This window comes from Calidris pugnax, unplaced genomic scaffold (assembly GCF_001431845.1).
Source record: "Calidris pugnax isolate Ruff unplaced genomic scaffold, ASM143184v1 scaffold135, whole genome shotgun sequence".
Lineage (NCBI taxonomy): Eukaryota > Metazoa > Chordata > Aves > Charadriiformes > Scolopacidae > Calidris > Calidris pugnax.
This window is the reverse complement of record NW_015090961.1, coordinates 1,347,939-1,365,689: the sequence shown is the minus strand read 5'-3', so window position 1 is coordinate 1,365,689 and position 17,751 is coordinate 1,347,939. Positions and strand designations below refer to the sequence as shown.

The following is a 17,751-nucleotide window of genomic DNA, read 5'->3' as shown; positions in this document are numbered from 1 at the left end:
TGCACCACCTCTCCTGCAAAAGGCTCTCCTCTCCCATCACCAGTCCCACAGGATGCTCCCCTCTCCAGCCAGGTCGAGCCGCAGCAGCACTTCTCCTTGCTCCCCACCTCAATGACAGATCGTCTTCCATCGCAATACCCAGCCTCTCGGTAGGGTGCAAGGTCAGCAAATCCTCCTCCACAGCTCAGCCCCTGTTCACCTGCAGCCCAGATAATTGACTCATCTGGAGGCTTTCATCTCCACCCTGGGCTGGGAAGATGAAGTCAAATTGCACCTTCAAAATTCAAGCTGCCCGGTGCCACCCTCGCCAGTCAATAAATCCCCACCACCCTCAGGCCGTGGGTTTCAGTGCAGCTCTGAGAAGATCAGGCCAAAGCACTTGTGGGAAACCTCCCCTCTCATCTGTCACACAGCTTGCTCTGAAACACGAGCATCCTTTAACCCGCTTTTACTTATTTATTTAAACAGGAAAGGAAGGAGAAAAACATCCCAAACTAGCCTGTGTCAGCAATTAGGAGCATGAAATATCTGGCAAGGCAGCTTTATAATTAGAGCTTTACCCTGTCCTTCTGTTCTCCCCCTGCCAAAAAAAAAAAAAAAATTCACTGAAGACCAGCCACGTCTGCAAGGTTGTGCTGCTCCCAGGGATGAACAGAATAAGGCTCCGAACCTGCTGCTTTCATGCTCCCATCAGGCAGGAGAACTGGGAGCACAAGGGCTGCAGCAGCAGAGGGACCAAGACACCTGTCCCAAGGGATTTCTCTTTTTACTGACCTGAAGCTTTTTACCCCTCCAACACCAGACAACCTGCCGCCTTATTGTAGAATGGTTCAGTTTTGAAAGGACCTTAAAGATCATCCAGTGCCACCCCCTGCCCTGGGCAGGGACACCTCCCACCAGACCAGGTTGCTCCAAGCCCCCTCCAACCTGGCCTTGAACCCCTCCAGGGATGGGGCAGCCACAGCTTCTCTGGGCAACCTGGGCCAGGCTCTCACCACCCTCACACCAAAGAAGTTCTTCCCCACATCTCAGCTCAATCTCCCCTTTCAGTGTCAAACCCTTCCCCCTCATCCTAGGGCTCCCCTCCCTGATCCAGAGTCCCTCCCCAGCTTTCCTGGAGCCCCTTGAGGGACTGGAAGGGGCTCTAAGGTCTCCCCAGAGCTTTCTCTTCTCCAGGCTGAGCACCCCCAACTCTCTCAGCCTGTCCTCCCAGCAGAGGGGCTCCAGGCCTCCCAGCATCTTTGTGGCCCTCCACTGGACCTGTCCCAACAGATCCATGTCCTTCTTGTGCTGAGGACTCCAGAGCTGGATGCAGTACTCCAGGTGGGATCTCATCAGAGTAGAGGGGTAAAATTCCCCTTCTATTCCCTCTATTTCTAAGTATGCCCTTCCCATGCACCAGTACCAGCACTGGAGATGTTCACACCTGCCTTCAGACTATGAACACCCCCCAACATCTCCAGCCCAACACTAGGCACTACATTGTCCCCCAGCACCTCTGAAAAGTCAGCCTAAAACACTCTCCCCTCACCTCCCCAACCGGCAGGTCGGACACACCTGCAGTGATGGAAGAGAGCTTTTTCATCTTTAAAAGGCAAAAAATGAGAACAAAAGGCAGATATAGGTTCATAGCACACACATATATAATCTCACTAATAAGAACTGCAGCTCCTGGGCTTGCAAACCAGCACAACCTTACTGAAATCTCTCTAATTTGTTACCCCCGACCAAGCCAATGCTTCAGGAGCAGCTGGATTCACGTGCAGCACCTGGGGCTGACCCAAAAAAACACCCCAGGGACTGAGGAAGGGAATTAGAGAGCTCGAGGGGAAGGGGCTGCCAAACACCCCACAGCACGGGTGGTGGGACACATCCTGGACACCCTTCTGGAGGCAGAGGCACAGCCACCAGAGGGGAAGGGGCTGCCAAACACCCCACAGCACGGGTGGTGGGACACATCCTGGACACCCTTCGGGAGGCAGAGGCACAGCCACCATCCCCAGTACACCTCCCTGCCACCAGGAAACACCACGACGACGCTGTACAATGGCATGTGGACCCATGTCAGTCCCCAGGCTGCAACGAGTGAGGGTGCACTGAGAGGAACAGGGAAGATGCCAAAATTGTCTACACCTGCCTCAGCCACGTGTGAGCACAGACAAGTGCAAATCAATTCTTTAGCAGGGATAATCGAGGCCACCCAAGAATATTTCTGCTAATTATTCAGACAGGAGAGTGGGTCTGGCTGCCTGAAGTGCAGAGATTTCCCTGCCAAGGCCAAACCCTGCACACCCAGAGACAGGTAAGGGCTTAACACGCATTTTTCTACCTTGCACCAAAAAAAAAATACCCAACCAAAAAAAAAAACCACCCCACATATATAAAATCTGCACAGAGGCTAGCAACTGCCAGCATCTTTGGAGATTTGTAGCATTTGCGTGGTAAGTGGATTTCAATTAAAGCCATCCATAAAGAGGGAGGGCCTCTCCTTCCGCTCAAATCACAGCAGCGCATCAGAAGGAGCGGAAAATGTCTTTTTAAAGGCTATACCTCAGATGGTGGAGAGCACCATCCTCTCACGCTGAGGGGAAAAACAAATTAATTGATACAGGTTAAACCAGAGCAAGACTCCCAATTATTCTGCAGTAATTACCCTAATAAAAATTTAAACACACATAAGCTAACTCAGTCAGGTTTAGCCTCAATATTAACACCGCCAGACACTCATCTTCTACAGTTGCCCAAGGGAAAATTAAGAGTCAGCTACTGATATCCAGACCCCCAGACAGGTCTCCTTCAGACAAAGAGCCATTTGGGCCACACATGAAAATATGTTTACCAGCACGTGCAAGTTCCTAGCTTGTTTGTGAACACAGCTATCACTAGAGGAAAATAAAATCAGTATACAATATGTTACAGCAGCCTCAATCCACACATGCGGTTTCCCCTACAAAAGCACTGGTGTGCATCCTAAATAACATGCGTTTCCCATTCAACACCCTCTGAGGATGAGAAATATTATTTTCATTCTCATTTTCAGCACTCGGAATGGAAGAGAGCCGAGCAAACTCCTTCTGGAAAATACTTTATCAAAGGAAAATGCATGTGGAGTGAAACCAAAAGCGCTGGCTAATTTGGGCCGAATACAGTAAATATCCTCAGCCAGGAAAAATTGAAGAGCTGAAGGAGTAATCAAACATTTCCTTTTGGTGCTTGCTAAATTAGGTGGTTCAAAATGGTGTTTTAACTTCAGGACTTCTCCATATGTCAGCATAAACGAGCTTTAAAGTACATGTATATCAAAACAGTAAAATGGAGCAACACGTCTTATTTTCACATCTTGTGAGAAAAAACAATGAGAAAAGTACCTAGGGTCCACCAAGCATGCTGGAGCTCATTTTTTCTCAGATTGCTCAACTGAAATGGAAAATAATAGAACAAGCTCTAGAAATTGGGCTCAGAGGGATGCCTTGAAGCCCCTGGACCACTCAATCCACCCCCATGCCAGCCCATGCCTGGACCTTCTCAGCCAGGTGAGCTACACCTTGGTTGCAGGGGCTCCAAGGTGATAGACACCCTGAGGAAGGTGTCCTCACTACCATCTGGATTAGGAGCTGGTCTTACCTAAGGTAGCAGAGTTCCCCCATGGCCAAAGTGATGGGACCAGTCTGGAAAGTCATTTCCTGCTCCATCGGGTGCTCCGTAACCAGGACTGCCAACATGTCTCTCCCAAAACCCAGGGTTTTCACTTCACAGACAGTAAGTTTGTCCTGGTGGTCTACTCTTCTGAGCAGAGCTGCAAAGGCTCAGAGAAGAGGTTTCAGGAGTTGCTAGCCACACCTCATCCCTGCCTTTTCACTTGCTCTTCATGGACCTGATTCCTCTCACCTGTTGTGTGGCTGCAGTTCACCAGGAGCTAATGTTTTAATAGGGAGCACATGTGTGTATAACAAGGTGATGGGTTTTGGAGCACTTTTGCATAGAGGAATGCTTCCTTAATTACCTCCCAATTAGGTTCAGGTTGTGTTTGCTGACTTTCAGGTCAGATGTTTTGGTGCTTGGGAAAAAATGGTATTGGGAAAAGGGGTGCTAAATTCAGAACCATGGCAGAGAAGGATGAAGAACTGATGTCACCCCTTCCTCCAAGATCTCAGGGCTGGCATGCTTCCTCAGGGCATGGGAGGCCATGTGTCCTGTCCTCTGTCTCCTCCTGCACTGAGCAGATCTGGGGTCCTTTCTGCCAAAATGGGGTCCTTGTTTCTAGGACAGGAGAGTAGGGATGAGTGGTTCTCAATGCCTCCTCCTGGAGCTGCTTCATGCAGATGAACTCGTGTTGGGCAGAAGCAGAAGGGATGGCCAACATCAGCGTGGTTGCCCCAAGCACCCACTGAGGGATCCCACACACACTCCCTGCCTCAACATCTATTTATGTAATTTCTGTAGAGCAGAAGAGCTGTTCCACCCGAAGGGATTCAAAATGCCCAGCAGCCTGATGATTAGAGAACTCATGAAAAATGCAACACCGCTTTCAATTCCTGTCCTAAAATTGAGCAGGTCTTAGATATTAAGTTTGCTCTCCTGAACCCAAAAGCTCTGAGCACAACGCTACAAGGAACTCTTGGGCAAGTCCTTCCTCTTCACCTGGAGCTGTTCCACTTGATGTAAATACCCTGAAACCATCAGGGGGGCTATCAAAGCGAGCAGTCACACTGTCACCCCTACAGCAGGGCACCTATATTCCTGCTCACCAGACATACCATTTGATTAAACACCAAGCCAGATCAGGTCAAGAAGTGTCTTAAAACAGGACAGGATATTCTTATTTTGTTGCTCCAAGGCACAAAACCTTCAGCTGTCCATGCTGGTTGCCCAAAACAGAAGCTACTCCTAAGCTCCCAGCTGGTCCCAGACTGGGGAAAGGTCATTTTGGTCCATCGTCCCTCCCACCAGCAACAACCCTGGAGATAGTTAGAAGGTGCATCCTGCAGAGGCACACTGTGGCATACCAGTGTATTGTGCCAGTAGCTGCCCAGTGCCTAAACTGCTGCACTGGGATCACTTATCCAAGGGAAGTGAGAAGAGCATCAGCACAGCATCCCTGCATCTTTCCACCTGAGCTGCTGGTGGGTGAGCACGAGAAGATTGGGAGCACTGCTTTGGACTGATGTGTCCTGTGAAAGACACAGTCCAGAGGTTTCACACCTGTTGGAAGCTCTGCCCATGTGAGGTGAGGACGGTGCCATCCCACGACCAGCAGCAAGAGCCGCTGCTCTCGGTAAAGACCCTGCTGCTCTTCAGCAGTTCAGTTCTCTCCAGTACATACGTAACTCCCTGGTGTGTGTTTGATAATTCCCCTCAGTGCCTGAACCAGGGACCAGGAGACTGTTACAGCTGCAATTAAAATGGCAAATTCTGGTATTTTTCATATTCTAGAAGAGCTCTTGTGCTCCTGACAGATGACAGGTAGGAGCAGCAGGGCTGTGGGAGAGCTACCGGTTCCTGTTCCCTTGGGAGAGCAGAGCAGCTTTCAGGAATTCACTCACCATTAGATGATTGCCAAAAAAAAAGAAAAAAACCCACAAAAACCACAAAACCATGTTTTCTTGCAGCTGTACCATTTGGTCTGACAGGAGACTGCACCTCTCAAAACACCTGCCTCTCCCCCCTCACTGCTCAAACAGCCCCCACCCTGGAAATTCCTGCTTTTAGCTGGGGGGATCGCCAGGCTCAGGTTTTGTGTTTCAGGAGAAACAAAAGCAGGGCTGTGGGAGAGCTACCGGTTCCTGTTGGGTCCCCTGGGAGAGCAGAGCAGCTTTCAGGAATTCACTCACCATTAGATGATTGCCAAAAAAAAAGAAAAAAACCCACAAAAACCACAAAACCATGTTTTCTTGCAGCTGTACCATTTGGTCTGACAGGAGACTGCACCTCTCAAAACACCTGCCTCTCCCCCCTCACTGCTCAAACAGCCCCCACCCTGGAAATTCCTGCTTTTAGCTGGGGGGATCGCCAGGCTCAGGTTTTGTGTTTCAGGAGAAACAAAAGATCAGAGAATCACAGAATCTTAGTGGTTGGAAGAGACCTCCGAGATCATCGAGTCCAACCACATAAAAAACAAAAACACACACAACAAACCCAAAAACACCACCCACCAACTAAACCCCACACCCACAACCCCCCACCACAAACCAATAACCTTGGGCACTAGAGCATGCCCTGAAGAGCCATGTCTATACGTTTCTTAAATCCCTCCAGGGATGGTGACTCCACCACTTCCCTGGGCAGGCTGTTCCAGTGCCTGACCACTCTTTCAATAAAGTAATTCTTCCTAATATCTACTTTAAACCTCCCCTGTCCCAACTTCAGACCATTACCTCTCATCCTGTCATTATTCCCTTGGGAGAAGAGGACAACCCCCACCTCTCTACAACCTCCTTTCAGGTAGTTGTAGAGGGTAATGAGGTCTACCCTCAGTCTCCTCCAAACTAAACATGTCAGATTAGAATTACTCAAACCTCATCCTTCTTTCCAGTCACCCCATCACCACCCCACAGAGATGCTCCCCCAGACCCTAGAAGCCCCACCACACCGTGCGGTGCCAGCCACCGTGTGGGGCTTATTTCACACCAACCCTTGGAGATCTCCTGCGTCACTCAACATCCCAACACGCTCAGGTGAGTTTGTTCCCAGCAGAAGGAGCTGGGGACTGAAATGGCTTTAAGGTCTGCTGCCTGCAGAGATGCACAGCCTGCCTGTCCCTGCCTGCATGCCTCGGGGTTTGGCACGGTGAGCTGAGGATGGAGGCAGGCTGGCAGCTGATAGAACCCCTCTCGCCATGCATCACCTCCTGGGATTTCCCATCTCGGTTTCCAGCATCACAGGGCAGAGGCAGAGCTGGACTCCAGATGCCTCTAACTGGGCCAGGGTGTTCACACTGCATAAAAAAAAAAACAAACCTCACTGGAATTAAGGAGCAAAGACGGGAAGGGAATTTAGCAAGCACAAAAGTTCTCCTGCTTCCATGCGCAAAGACCCAAACCCAGCTCCCACCTGAATCCTCTCCATTTCAAAAAAGCTGCAGCTCTTCAGTGCTTGCCCTCACAGAAGGGTGCTGGTGCAAGCCTTGCTGGCCCCCACAAACCTTTGGCTCCCCTTTGCTTTCGGGGGGCTGGAGCCCTCTGCTGTGGGGACAGGCTGAGAGAGTTGGGGGGGTTCAGCCTGGAGAAGAGAAAGCTCCAGGGAGACCTTAGAGCCCCTTCCAGTCCCTCAAGGGGCTCCAGGAGAGATGGGGAAGGACTGAGGGGGAAGGGTTTGACACTGAAAGAGGGGAGATGGAGCTGAGATGTGGGGAAGAACTTGTTTGGTGTGAGGGTGGTGAGAGCCTGGCCCAGGTTGCCCAGAGAAGCTGTGGCTGCCCCATCCCTGGAGGGGTTCAAGGGCAGGTTGGAGGGGGCTTGGAGCAACCTGGTGTGGTGGGAGGTGTCCCTGCCCAGGGCAGGGGGTGGCACTGGATGATCTTTGAGGTCCCTTCCAACCCAAACCATTCTATGATCTCTCTCATTTCCAGGCACTGCCATCACCAGGACTGACAGCACCCAGCTTGCAAACCTGCCAGCCACATGCAGCACAATGTCCCCCCAGCTGCTCCAGGGGCTCTGAAGGGCAGCAGGGGGGATGCAGTGAAAGGTTCAAGCCCAGGCTGGGACCAGACAAGGGTTGGAGACCAGCACCTCTTCTCCTCCAGCAGTTTCATGCAAGAGAAGCAAATTCTGCTGAGCTGGGCAGGCTGCGGAGGTGGTGGCACGGAGGGGGTTCTGTCTCCTCTGTCTCCAGGTACAATTCAGTGAAATCATGTCACAAAGAATAGGAAAAACATTACAATGAACTGCACCAGGACATCCATTTTTAAGGATGCCCAGGGCACAAGAAAGGAAAATATTGATTAGAACTGGCTACAAATTTTCTGGAAGAACAGTTTTCTGACAGAAAATGACAATTTGATCATATCAAGATTTCCTGCTAGAATAGGTCGAACTCATAAAAGCTTCATTTACAAAAACAGTCACAATCTGTCTTATCACTTGGTTGAACGTGTCTGGTCTTGTTTTGAAACCACATCTACTTTCTTTTTATTAAGCCTCACACCAAAAACAAATTCTAAAACCAAAATCAAAATATTTTGATTTACCCCTAAACAAACTATTTTTATTGTACTGCAATATTCCCATTTCAGCTTTCCAAATGTGGATTTTGACACTGCAAAACACTTCTGCATGGTGGAAACTCCAGCTTCTGCCCTGACTTGGAACTGATACAAATAATTTTTGCCTAAGAGAGTTAATAGGGTGAACTATTTCTATAGAATATTTGTAATATTTGTTTTAGTTCTTAAAATTATATCACCTGCAGTTGTACCTCTTGGTAAGAATGGGTGACTCTGAGGCTGGGGTGTGTTTTTACAGAAACGGTTTCTCATTTGATAGGTTTTTTTGGTCAGTTAGTTGTTGGGGTTTTTTTTAAAGTTATTGGCTGCAAATCATGGGAAGATCCTGTTCCAAGAAGACTGGAAATCCACTGGCAAAATCCCTCTGTCTCCAGCAGACCCAGCTGAGGATGCAGAGTGTGACCTGTCCCCATGGATGGGTGGCAGCCAGTCCCTGACTCTTCTGAGCCGGGACATGACATGGGAGAACTGGGGGTCTCAGTCTTATAGATGTTGCCAAAAGCAGAGCAAAAAATTGCAGTGTTAATAGTAACAAAAATTAAACAAAACACCCAAGGACCAGAATCACAACAGTATTTATGTCTGACTCCTACTGTTTTGAGACAAGCCAGGAACCAAACCCTTTGTGGAGCCAGGCTGGGGATATTATTTCTCACACCTGCTATGTCCTCTCTGTTCTTTTCCCTGTTTTTCATTTTTCCCCCTCACTCCTGTCATCACACAGTTTATTTCATTCACCATCGCCTTTGCCTTGTTCCCTCGATACTCTGAATGCATTCTTTTCATTTCCATTTCAGACATTAAAAGCATTTATTTTGAATTCTGGTGCCTTCAGCTCACGAAATCAGCCTCAGCTGCACGCAAAATCCACCAGCCTGGGCTTGTTATACGCCCCTTCTTCATATAGTGTTAAGACAGAGGGGGGAAACCAAGCTGCCTTTCAAAGAACCCTGTTCATTAACCACGTTCCAGGTTCAAAAGCTGGATGCAGAGGACACACCACCAGGTCCAAACCCCACTGCTCGTGCTGCCTCCCTTCTGCTCTCTGGGTTTTGGAGGCAAACAGGAGAGGTAAAGTCTGCACCGAATTTTTTCTAGCACTGTATTTTAAAAGTGGCTGTGGAATGACCGACAAGAAGGATGGAGCCAGGGGCTTCCAGAGCATAGGACACAAGGCGTGCCCTATCTCAGAATCACAGAATCACAGAATCTTCTAGGTTGGAAGGGACCTTAAAGATCATCTTGTCCAACCGTCAACCTAACTGACAAAAATAGACACCCACACAACAAACAAGGAGCATCATCACTAAACCAGACCTCCCAGCACTACATCAACCCGTCTTTTGAACACCTCCAGGGATGGGGCCTCACCCCCCTCCCTGGGCAGCCCATTCCAATGGCTGAGAACCCTTTCAGTGAAAAATTTTTTCCTAATATCCAGCCTAAACATCCCCGGGCGCAACTTGAGGCCATTTCCTCTTGTCCTGTCACCTGTGACTTGAGAAAAGAGACCGACCCCCACCTCTCTACCCCCTCCTTTCAGGGAGTTGTAGAGAGCAATAAGGTCTCCCCTCAGCCTCCTCTTCTCCAGGCTGAATATCCCCAGCTCCCTCAGCCTCTCCTCATAAGACTTATTCTCCAGACCCCTCACCATCTTTGTCGCCCTTCTCTGGCCACCACCTCCTCTCCCCAGAAGAGACGTTTCTTGAGGATCCCACGGGGACAAGGTAGGAAACTCCTGCCCCAGTTGGGGACAATCATCCCACCTCAGGGATGTGGCTCTTAATGCAGCTGGGCTCAAACTGCTGTTGAGACAGAACTGAGCCACCCTGCCCTGCTTTGCCTGCAGCCAACAGGGACCAAGCTTTGGATCTGGCTTTGGGTGACCTTATTTCACCTCCCCTCCATTCCTCCTTAAAGACATGGTGCGTGTTCCTGTGCTTCTCCCTGACGTTACCTCCTAAAGGGGAATGGGAACCCTGCAGCTGAGGCCAGTAATTTCTCATGCCAACCCACCCCGATCAGCAAAAGCATGTCTGCAACGCTGCAACACGCCGTAGGCATGCAGCCTCAGCAGCTCGCCCTGTCTGGCAGAATAAACACATCCACCACCATCTCAATAAGCTTATGCTGTAGAGCCAGGCTCCGCAGTGAGTAAATCCCGTGGAGCCATGCCCCTGGATGGATCCCACCCCGCTCCTCGGGGACTCATGCCGAGCATCATAAGCAGTTTATAATCTGGGCAGTGTAAGCACCACCGTGCTAAACCCACTCCCTGCTTTGTTCCCCAGTGCTGAGTGTGAATTCCACATTCATGCGAGCAGCAGCGTGAGTAAAACCCGACTTAGCAGGGCTCCAGGGAAGCAGACAGCACCTATGTTATCCATACAATGAGCCCAGCCAGCTTCCCAGGGCTTTGCCGTTCGGATGGCTCAGCACTGCTGTTTCCCTTGTGCCTGCACCAACACACGTAAAGCCCTTTGGACCTTGCTTATCCCAGCAACTTTCCAGGTTGATTAGGATTTGGGGTAATTTTTAGCCTTTATCTTAAAGTGAAAAAGCACCCAACCAGGAAAAAAAAAAGAAAAAAAAAAACAAAAAAACCCCAAAAAACCAAAACAAACCCCAAAATCATTAGACTGAGTGATTAACAAAGAGAAGAACAATAAATGAACTCCCAAAACACACGAGCCAGGAACAATCTAGGGTAGCTCTTTGAAAAGAAAGCTTTTTATCAGCCTCACCCTGGCATCGAGCCATTCCTCTGATACATCACTTCCCTTGTCTGACACGCAAAACGCTCTGGTGTAAGGTCTGTTTCCACCAACAAAGTTTGAACACGAAAAATAAAGCAAGATAATCTACTGTTCATGTGATCTGGATGGAAAGGAAGAAGCAGGCACTGCCAGGGCCTCGGGGTGATGCCCGTGTGTCCCCTAGGTGCCAATCTGAGCACAGGGTTGGGGTTTCACTGACACTTGGCATCGATGCCCATGGATGGGTGTTAGCTCCTCTCTCCCAGCCTGGAGAGACATTAATTGCCTTGCCCAGGGGCATGTCACAAAGCCACTGGACACCTGGGAGAAGGAGCCCAGGGACACTTGGCCTCTTTCCCAGTATTTTTCCCATTCGGAGTGCCTCCTTCACTCCCAGCCCGTGCCAAATCCACTTGTATCTCCCGGGGCTCACTCTCCTCCCCAGGAGGGACTTGGGAGAGGAGCCCTGTCTGCAGAGTGCTCAGGTCCGTCCTTGGAGCTGAGTTTGTGCTCAAGGGCTTAACAGAGAGGTACTGAAGGAGTTCAAGTGCAAAGACTTCCCAGAATAACGAGGAGATAAAGGGTAATGCAGTGTGTAACCACTGGAGCACCTGGGTGAAGCTGTCTGGGCACTGGGAGAGATCACCAGCTCCAGCTGGTGCCTTCAAACCATCAAAGATCAAAATCCCCAGCCTGGATCCTGCACCCATCTCCAAGCTCCCTCTGCTGTTCCCAAGCGCATGTTACAGTCCCTCATTCCTCTTCCTCACTTCTCCATCCACAGCAAGACCTCAGCAGAAATTGTGTCCCACTGCCACCAAAAGCTCCTTCCACCCAGGTGGGTCCGTCAGCGAGATCGGTGACAGCTCCATAAGGAGCAGGAAACAGCAAGTACCTTTGGAAGCTTTATCTGGGATGAAGGTGATGAAATGAGAAAAAGCAGAAACATTTGGGATAAAATAAGGCTGGGGGAGGAGGAAATAGCTCTGTTGCAAAGGGGTCAGATGTTCTGCTCACGAGGAGGGAAAGCAACCACAGAAAATAAGTGTCTGAGCTGCAGAAAACTGTCCTACTCAGGGTTACTCTGTCTCTCTGTTCCCCTCAAGGCACTGCCCAAATCTTCTCTTACAGCAATATTGCCATCCACAAAACCCTCCAGCAAATGCCTAGGGCATCTCTTAGGGTCAGCATGAAACCTAGTTCCTCTCCTGCACGTCCTTGATCTCAAACACATCTTGGTGACTTGCAGCGACCAGCCTGTCCCTGGTTCAGAGGCACAGGAGGGATACCCACGCTGCTGTGGGTATCCCCGGTGATGAGCAGTGCTCCCAGCCTGCCTCTGCCCTGGCCTCCTCAAAGCAAGGCACCGCTTGGCCTTCTCCTGACCATGGGGGAAGACACCACACACCCCAGAAGAGCAAAGTCCAGCCTGACTACTAGCAGAAGCAACAATAACCCTCCAAAGCCTGCTGCAGCACTGCTGTGGGTATCCCCGGTGATGAGCAGTGCTCCCAGCCTGCCTCTGCCCTGGCCTCCTCAAAGCAAGGCACCGCTTGGCCTTCTCCTGACCATGGGGGAAGACACCACACACCCCAGAAGAGCAAAGTCCAGCCTGACTAATAGCAGGAGCAACAACAACCCTCCAAAGCCTGCTGCAACCTTCAGCAAAGACTTAGCAGAAAATGAGTTCACTGAATTTCACTGAATTTAGAGTTGGAAGGGACCATAGAGATCATCTAGTCCAACTCCCCTGCTGAAGCAGGATTGCCTAGAGCTAGAGCATGTTACTCAGGAGCATCCAGGTGAGTCTTGAAAATCTCCAAAGAAGGGGACTCCACAACCTCCCTGGGCAGCCTGTTCCAGGGCTCTGCCACCCTCACTGTGAAGAAGTGTTAATGAATTAATCAGGTAATAGGAGAGCCTGGCAAGCCCAGGGCCAGAGTAATGTAGGGGGAGCAGGTAACTGGGCTGGGGGAGAGAAGAGACGTGGGTGAGCAGGACCTTGTTTGACAGTTTACTCGCCTTGTGGGGCTCCAGCCTCTGTAATTCACCTGTGAAGTGCAGAAACTGAGGACATGGCTGCATCCAGCCACGCTCAGGATGGCAGAATTGTGTTACTACCACCGAGTCACACAATCTGAAGGAAATACATCCAACTGGTTGTTACCACATGGCTGCATCCAGCCACGCTCAGGATGGCAGAATTGTGTTACTACCACTGAATCACACAATCTAAAGGAAATACATCCAACTGGTTGTTACTGGGGTCTTCTTAATTCTTCCACTCCCCAGTAAAGCCATTCTGAGATGAGCTAAACAACTTGCAGAAGAGGCTGAGCAGCTTTTATATATATATATATTCCGAGTTATATCGGAATATCCTGAATTCCAGTGGTTTTCCGTGCAAACTCAACCCCAACGACACCCATTGTCCCACCATGCACTTGGACCAGGCTCATAAAGTTCAATCTGTTTTTTTAGAGGAAATAAAAGAATGCAGCTGGTATAGACTAAATACAAATAGTTGTTTACTCGGATCATTTGTCTGCTGAGAGTCTTGGAACTGCATCTCTCTATGTGGAGAGGCATAAAAGGAAGCTACAGGTTCTTATTATGGAGGAGACTGAAGACAGCACGCCCCTGCTGCACGGCATCCCCCGACTACGCAGCTTCTCCCAGCGCCTGCCTGAACTGGTAAATGATTCATCTCAATCTCCGGAGGATTTTTCTGGTAACTGCTGCAGATCCACCTTGGGATGACAGAGCAAAACTAGCAGAAAACCAATCTCCTCACTTCTTTCATTTTATTTTTTTTTTTCTTCCCCCCCCCACCGAAAAGACATCATTTCAGGATTGGGATATCAGAATCAAAGCTAAGGATGATCTGGCTCCTTACGCAGAGATTTTTTTTTTTAAACCTGTTTTCAGCTGACAACGACAAAGCTGCTGCCCATGGATTTATTGGTGAAATTTATGAGTTGGTGAAGAAAGCCACCAGAAGAGGAGGGAGCAGAATCAATTCCAAATCTCCGAACAAGAAACATGTTTCAGTGGGATTCAAAGGTGTTAAAGTCAGTAAGCCAGAGAGAGAGAAGCACGGAATAAATACATGTGCCCTCTAATCCCTAAGATATTTTGTCTGGAGGACACCAAGCACCAAGCTGCAAAATAAAAGCAATAACTCCTAAACGACAACCAGCCAAGAAGTGAGGATGAAAGCAAAAAAGAAGCATGACAAGTTAAACAAATACAAACACGTGTCAGAGCATTCATAAGAAAAAAAAAAATAAGAATAACATTTTCCTTGAGTGGAGTTTTATTTACAGTTGCAATTGACCCAAATGAAGGAGACTGTTCCCCAGGTCCCCTGGGTGGGGTTGGGGATGGCAGCCATCACCCCCCACTGCCTCGGGAGCACACCTATAAGGTGCCCAGTAGACCCCCAGTTGCCTGCACAGCACCAGCCTCTCTGAAAGGAGCCCACAGGCTTTTCAGCTCAACTTTAGCTCATGGTGCTACTGGGAGAGTCCATAAGACACCTGGAGGAGGGACTTGGCTGGACACTGCCCTGTGTCCACCGGTGCTCTTCAGCCCCACCACCGTGTGGTGGTGTTCAACAACCCACCCACACCAGGCAGGGTTTCATGCCCTGACAGGGACCACACAAGCTCTTCTGGTTTAGACACAACACCAAAGGGACCTTCCTCAAAGTCCACCTCCAAAGCAGGAGTGGTGGACACACCAAGCACCCTCTGTCTACATGTGAAGGAAAGGGTAGAGGTTGCCACCACCCTTGCCTAGATCTGCCTCCCTTTTGGCCAGCAGCTGACTCTGGAGAGAATGTCCTCCTGAAGCCATGATGAGGAGTACACACATCCCTGCCATCCCACAGCCATCAGAGAGTCAAACTTCTGTCTCCAAACTCACCTTTGCAGGGCCACGGGCCAATGACAAAGAGAAAAGAGAGGAACAAGACTCCAGAATTGTTTTCAAGTCCAAGAGGCATATTACCAGTTTCTCAGATTTTATATGTGTGTATGTATATATAGATATCTCACACACACATCCTTTTTCACATCAGTCCCTTGTCATTTGGCACCTGGGGAAAACGAGGGGTTTATTCTTTATTCTGAGTCATTTCTCTCTCCGTACGAGGATGGAGCTCAGCGAGACCTGATCTGCCAGATATGCTGAGCTGCAGACAGCGCTGCCTCTGCAAAGGCCTCCTCCTCCTGAAAATCCATTTAGAAATTCCTAAAAAGACTCGTTTGCTAAAGAGGAAGGAAATTTGAGGACACAGCGAGAGAGCCACGATTATCAGAAAGGCAGCGAAGGGCCAGGGCAGATGTGCTCCTCCAGGTGGGGAACACAAGGACTAAATAAACATTACCTGAGCCACCAACTACATGTTGTCCAGGAAATTGTGCCAGCATCGCTTCCCTGATCCAAACCATTTCCCCTACTCCATGAGAGCAGAGCACTGATGGGAGAAGCTGGCAGGAGGCAGAGTTGGGGCCAAGTAAGAAATGAGAACCTGAACACCTGGCTGCAGAAACGCTCTAAAATATCCCAAAACAATTAACTCCTCAGCATATTTCGTTTAGCCCTTGCAGCAGGAATGAATGGAAATTAATCTGCGTTTAACCAGCAACTTGGAGCCTTTAATAGAAAAATATTTTTAAGCTGGTAAGGGAGGGGCATAGCTCCAAATTTCCGCCAAGTTCTCAGAGACTGGAGAGAAAGAAAGACGGAAAGACAGAGAGAAAGAGAGAAAGAGAAAGAACGAGAGAGAGAGAAAGAGAGAAAGAGAAAGAACGAGAGAGAGAGAAAGAGAGAAAGAGAAAGAACGAGAGAGAGAGAAAGAGAGAAAGAGAAAGAACGAGAGAGAGAGAAAGAGAGAAAGAGAAAGAACGAGAGAGAGAGAAAGAGAGAGAGAAAGAGGAAGAGAGAGAGATAAAGAAAGAGAGAAAATAAATTTAAAGATTTTAACTTGGAACATAAAATCAAGAGAATTTATGGGAACTTTTTTTAAGGTTTATCTCAGTTTTGGTTTCAGCAATGGGCAACGCAGAGAGGTTATTGCTTCTGGCCTGACCTTCAGATGAAAAATAAGCCAGAATGTTGCAGCCTGGCAGGGTGGCCAAGAGTGGGGGCAGACGGTGGCTGAGCAGGGCTGGAGGCAAGGAGAGGTGGCCAGTGCTGAGCAGAGACTGTGAAGGAGGCCGTACTGGCCTCGCTCAGCCCTGCTCGACGGGGCCAGATGTACCAAACCTCACGCACAAAGAGATGAGGACAGGGAGGGACAGCAGACAGACGAGCAGAACACAGCTTTCTCTTGCAGCACCGTGCTGATCCTGTGGGATTTGCACCTGGCAGCATGAAAAGCTCGAAATCATTTTGAAATTGCTTCTAGCGGTTCCCCAACCAGTCTGAGTCCTTCAACCACTTGCCCTTCACGTTGTCTGCCTTTATCAGAAGGAAATTGCCCGCAGCTACCTCTGCAAAAGCATTCTTCAAGTGAGGTCTCCAATTTTCCCCTGTCTTAGGAAGCCATCTGTGGAAGATCTTCCAATATGCACCATCAAGGCATGCCTCCCCAGAGCATCCTCATCCTCACCTGGAGAGCACTGGCTGGGACAGGAGCACTCAAACTACGGGTGAGGTTAAAAACCCAAACAAAGGGAAAGGAACGACCGGGGGCCAATTAATAAGAAGGAATTAGCTTCTTTAGCACCTCCAGCTCCACCAGGCATAAGAGTTTGGGATGCTCTCGGGGGAGGGAAGATTCTTGTCTCAAGGCAAACTGGCCTACTCACTCTATTTATAGATGAGAGGCAGGATTTTAGCCCTACTGCGGCTCAGCAAAGCCCACTGAGATGCTTGGCACGTTATGCAAGTGCTCCAGAGCCAGGCTGGTCCCCTGGCCCAGCTCCATGTGTGGGTGGTTACCCAGGAGCACAAGGAGGTGTCCCAGGCAGGGCAGGAGCCCCCAGCCAACGTGGGGGTGGCAGAGCTGGTCCCCCACTGCAGGCACCACGGGGACAACGGCAGGAAAGACTGGAGCACAATACAAGGCATCCCTCTTCTTTACTGGCATAAACTGGGCTTGGAAAAGCAATGCAGTGCAGAGAAGACTGGAGCACAATACAAGGCATCCCTCTTCTCCACTGGCATAAACTGGGCTTGAAACGCAGTGCAGAGAACTGGGAGCCCCAGCTTTCCCTAAAGAGAAGGCAGAAAATGGGTTTATTTGAACCCCCTGTATCGAAGGGAATGGAAACAGCTTCTGGCCTAAATACCACTGGCTGGGTGTTCACTGTGGGGCTGCTCGGGGACAGGATGGGACCACCTCCTGGTTGACATCCAGCGAGCAGAGCAAGGACTGCTGCAAACAGGACTTTGGCCTTTGAGGTGGTGTCTCTGCTTTTGGATCCGAAACAGCCACTTTGGGCACAAGACACGATGTTCCACACACAGCAGACGTCAAGTAGTCACCGTGATGCAGCCAAGTTAACTAATCCTCATCTTTCTTCTCCTTATCTTCCCAGAGCAAATTTAGCCTTCTAAAGAACTCTTTGGATGTCTCCTATCTCAGCTATTAACAATTAGGGTAACAAAGGAAGCCATCAATGGGAATTTGATCCTGGTCTTTTAGGACAGGGTCACAGGCAGCTGGAGGGATAAGTCTCACGAACCCAGCCTGCTCCCTGTTCACAATCAACCAGCACAAGGAGGACACATTTAATAACAAACCCTTATAAATCTCATGCT

The 17,751-nt window shown here is 49.5% G+C and overlaps 1 protein-coding gene across 1 annotated transcript in view; it reads right to left on the bottom strand.

The window, feature by feature from the left end:
* CACNA1B (calcium channel, voltage-dependent, N type, alpha 1B subunit) overlaps positions 1 to 17,751 on the bottom strand; it is a 330,920-nt gene that overhangs the window by 239,187 nt on the left and 73,982 nt on the right. The gene's annotated exons all lie outside the window — the stretch shown is intronic.